Genomic DNA, 4,977 nt, shown 5'->3' with positions numbered 1-4,977 from the left:
CCTCCCCGCCCCACAGGCCCGTTCTTCCGCTACCGCACCTACCTGGACTGGCTGGAGCAGCCCTTCCCGGGGGCCGTGCCCAGCCTGCAGCCCCTGCTGCGCCGCGCCTGGCCGGCCCCGCTCTTCGGCCTGCTGTTCCTGCTCTCCTCCCACCTCTTCCCGCTGGAGGCTGTGCGCGAGGACGCCTTCTACGCCCCCGGCTGCCCGCCTGCCTCTTCTACATGATCCCGTCTTCTTCGCCTTCCGCATGCGCTTCTACGTGGCCTGGATTGCTGCCGACTTCGGCGCCTACCCCGTGGCCGCCAAAGCCCGGGCCAGGGGCGGCCCCACCCTCAAATGCCCACCCCCCAGCAGGTCAGGCGGCGCGAGGGAGGCTTCCCAAGACCCAGCAGCCCCCACCTCCAAGGGCTGGCTCTGCCCCTAGCAGGGAGGAGAGCGGGGAGCAAGGGGCCAGGGCCACCATCTTTTTGTTAGCAGAGTGTCGCCCCCTTGGCAACCACGGCCTGCCAGCCCCTATCGGTAGGGAAAAGACCCCTGGTACTGACAGATGCCCCTTGTTGCTAGCGCTTGTCACCCCGCAGTATGGTGAACTGCCCCCTGTCGCTAGGAAAAGGTGGTAACTTAGCAACCCTGTGCCACCCCTCTGTTGCCACGGAAGTGTCACCCCCCAGAACCAGGTTGTTCCTGCTTGCTGGGGATGCCATCCTTTGGTAGTGGTGGGTCCCCCTCTGTTGCTAGGGAAACGGTTCCCTAGCAACGGAACACTATTTGCTGGGGAAGCAGGATCCCTAGCAACAGTAGTTCACCTCCTTTTTGCCAGAAGTTTTACTCTGTTGCTGCAGATATAGCTCCCCCTGCACTGCGCCTTTGTTGCTAGGAGCTAGCGCTGCTCCATCCCGTGGGACATCCTCACATAGCAGCCCTCAGCTGCCCTCTGTTTGCAAGGAAATAGCAATTTCCAATTCCTGACCAGTGCTGTTCCCCAGCAGAGGGCATGCCATTCCTACCAACTACTGTTGCACTGTTGCTAAGGAAGCCAAACCTCCCCCCTGGTAACTATGGGTTGACCCTTGTTGCCAGAGAGGCTCCACCCCCCACCCCCCAGCACCAGTATTGCTAGGCAAGTAGCACGGCCATAGCTGTGGACTCTCTTGTGGCTAAGGAAGTATTGCCCCCGTGTTGCTAGGGAAATGGCACCCCCGGCAACCAGGAGTAGACTGCCCTTGTGTTCCTCGAAGCTGCAGTCAGCCTTCCCCCAGGGGCTTGGACTGCAGCTGGGGGAACAGCCTGTCGATGTAAATGATGAACTACTCCCTGCTAGGGTTGTCCCCTAGTCGTCACCAACTGCCATTCTGTTGTGGGGGTAGTGACACCCCTACGTGAATTTATTACCACTGCCCTAATAACCATGCTCTGACCTCCAGCTGCTAGAGAGACGATGTCCCCCTAGTGAATCCAAGCAGGAATTGAAGGTTTTTCTAAATCTGCTCGGTCCCCACCCCTAAAGGATGGCTCCCCTCCCATCATCAGAGGCCACCAAGGCTTCATATGCGCCAACGTTTCCCACTGCTGGGGCTGTCGGCACGAGTGATGAGGGAACCACTGTATTGTTAGAGGTGACATTTCTCCAACAATCACTGCGACCAGGAAAATGCCCCTTTCTAAAAGCCTTTCTAAACATCCTAGGCCTTGTTGCTAAGGAATGCCTTTTCCTTAGCAACAAAGATCATGGGGACCCCACTGGTGCCTGGAACATCTCCCTAGCAACCATGAAGCACCTTGTTATGAGGGATGATAATTACAACTTCCCTAGCAACTGCAGTGTCTGACGATTTAGAAGGGACTATCCTTGGAGGCTTCTCTGAATATACTGAACTTGGTTGCTTAAAGGACTCATAGCTTAGCAACCATAGCCCTTCAAGGCTTTTCATGGCTGTGGCAGGCCCCATTAGGTACCAAAAGAAGAAGCAGCCCATTGTCAGTGAACTGTACCACCCGGCCCACCCATCGTCCTCCCCTATAGGCACCCTCTGGGCCACCCTCCCTTGTTGCCCTAGCAAGTCTGACAGCCAGAGGGCCATTGCCTGGCCAGGATCCCTTCCTTAGCATCCAGGGCTGGGACTCTAGCAGGCGTCGGGAGGAGGCCTGGCTGAGCTGCACGTCTGTCCCCCACCCTCATCCTCCACCCCCTAGTCCGGAGAAGGCGGCTTCCCTGGAGTATGACTGACTATGAGACCATCCGCAACATCAACTGCTATGGCACAGATTTCTGCGTGTGGGTGCGCGATGGCATGCGGTACTGGAACATGACAGTGTAGTGGTGGCTGGTGCAGTATATCTACAAGAGCGCACCTGCCGGTTCCTATGTCCTGCGGTGAGTGAGTCCCACCAGCCTCAGGTGACACTGCAGAACTACATCACCCAGCAAGCCCCAGGGTAGCCTGCAGCTTCCCTGGCTGGGCTTCTGCCCCAGAGTCTCACAGGAGTTGTAGTTTGTTTAGCCTGGTTTTGCCCTGCCTCTAATTAGTGGCAGCATGCTGGTGTAAAACCATTCCCCCTCTCTGGGCCTCAGTTTCTACTTCTGTAAAGTCAGCCTCACTTGACAGAAGCAATGTACTGAGTCCTCTGGACTCAACAGCCAGCCTTCCTGGAATCTTGGCCATCCAGGTTATGGAGAAACCTTGAAGTTAGTTGACCTCTTAGTTGCCTCAAGTGTTAAATGGAGTTAATGCTGTTTATTACTGGTTTCATAGGTAGATAGAAGGACTAAATGCGATAAAATGTGAAATGTATTTAATGTGAGGCCTGACAGGTAAGTGCGTGTGCTACGTATTCGTTTTTATTGTTTTTCATTTCTCCAGTATTTCTTGAAAGGAGACTCTGTGCTTGATATTGTTATCTGTGCAGCCTTTAGAAGCAGAAACTCAGGCCAGGCACGGCAGCTCGCGCCTGGAATCCCAGCACTTTGGGAGGCTCAAGCGGGTGGATCATGAGGTCAGGAGTTCAAGACCAGCCTAACCAACATGGTGAAACCCTGTCCTTACTAAAAATGCAAAAAATAGCCAGGCGTGTGGTGCGCACCTGTAATCCCAGCTACTTGTGAGGCTGAGGCAGGAGAATCGCTTGAACCCAGGAGGCAGAGGTTGCAATGACCCAAGATCATGCCACTGCACTCCACCCTGAGCGACAGAGCGAGACTTTGTCTCAAAAGAAAAAGGCCGGGGGTGGTGGTTCATGCCTGTAATCTCAACACTTTGGGAAGCCGAGGCGGGTGGATCATGAGGTCAGGAGATTGAGACCATCTTTGTTAACATGGTGCAACCACATCTCTACTAAAAAATTACCTACCTGGGCGTGGTGGTGCGCACCTGTAGTCCCAGCTACTCGGGAGGCTGAGGCAGGAGAATGGCTTGAACCCAGGAGGTGGAGGTTGCAGGGAGCCAGAATCTCGCCACTGCACTCCAGCCTGGGCAACAGAGTGAGACTCCGTCTCAAAAAAAAAAAAAAAAAAAGTAGAAATTCATAGCCAGGTGCAGTGGCTCACACCTGTAATCCCAGCAGTTTGGGAGGCCCAGGCAGATGGATCACTTTGAGGTCAGGGCAATATGGTGAAGACCAACCTGGGCAATATGGTGAAACCCCTTCTCTACTAAAAATACAGAAAATTAGCCGGGCATGGTGGCAGGTGCCTGTAATCCCAGTTACTCGGGAGGCTGAGGCAAGAGAATCACTTGAACCCAAGAGGCAGAGGTTGCAGTGAGCCAAGGTCACCTGGGCAACAGAGCAAAACTTCATCTCAAAATAAAATAAAACAGGCTGGGCACAGTGGCTCACGTCTGTAATCCCAGCACTTTGGGAGGCAGAGGTGGGCGGATCACAAGCTCAGGAGATCAAGACCATCCTGGCTAACATGGTGAAACCCTGTCTCTACTAAAAATACAAAAAATTAGCTGGGCGTGGTGGCGGGCGCCTGTAGTCCCAGCTAGTCGGGGGGCTGAGGCAGGAGAACAGCATGAACCCAGGAGGCGGAGCTTGCAGTGAGCCGAGATTGCGCCACTGCATTCCAGCCTGGGCGACAGAAAAGACTCTATCTCAAAAAAATAAAAAAGTAAAAAAGCAAAAATTAATTAAACAATTAAATTAAATTACACGTGGAAGGGGAAGACCCAGCAGGAGTAAGTTTTGGGAGTAAGAAGGATGAGGAAGCAGGGCTTGGGTTTTAATCTGATTGACTTTGAGGTAACTATTAGATTTCCAGCTGAGGTTATTGGATAGGTAATTATGTGATTCTGACGCTTAAGGGAAAAGTTACTCTTAAAAGGGGACGCTTGAGTGGCATCAGGTGTAAATTATACCTTTACACATTTTTATTATTATTATTTATTGTTATTATTTTTTCGATGCTCTGTCACCCAGGGTGAAGTGCAGTGGTGTGATCTCAGCTCACTGCAACCTCCATCTCCTGGGTTCAAGTGATTCTTATGCCAAGAGTAGACGCAGGGTTTCGCCATGTTGGCCAGGCTAGTCTCGAACTCTTGGCCTGAAGTGATCCGCCTGCCTCGGCCTCCCAAAGTGCTGGGATTACAGGTGTGAATCACCATGCCTGGCCAAAATTTTTTAATTAATTTTTTTTTTTTTTTTTTTTTTTTTTACTTTTTAAAAAATAGAGAGAGATGAGGTCTCACTGTGTTGACCAGGCTGTTCTCAAACTCCTGGCCCCAAGCAGTCCTCCCATCTCAGCCTCCCAAAGTGCTGGGATTATAAGCGTGAGCCACTGCATCTGGCCAGGTATATAGATGATACTTAAGGCTCTGGGGCTGAAGCCAGGTCAAAGCCCAGAGCACCCCAGTGTTTACACAAGTGCTTCTCAACTGGGAGCAGTTGTGCTGCTGCTGCACCCCCAGGAGACACGTGGCAATCCCTGGAGACATTTTAACTGGAAGGTGCTAGTGGGATGTAGTGGGTGGAGGCCAGGAT

At 52.8% G+C, this 4,977-nt stretch overlaps 1 pseudogene; it reads left to right on the top strand.

The window, feature by feature from the left end:
* The first annotated feature begins 12 nt into the window (after nt 1–12).
* LOC112617642 lies at nt 13–2,378 on the top strand (annotated as a pseudogene).
* Nucleotides 2,379–4,977: the final 2,599 nt, after the last annotated feature.

This window comes from Theropithecus gelada, unplaced genomic scaffold (assembly GCF_003255815.1).
Source record: "Theropithecus gelada isolate Dixy unplaced genomic scaffold, Tgel_1.0 HiC_scaffold_3021, whole genome shotgun sequence".
NCBI lineage: Eukaryota > Metazoa > Chordata > Mammalia > Primates > Cercopithecidae > Theropithecus > Theropithecus gelada.
This window is presented reverse-complemented; position numbering and strand designations above follow the sequence as displayed.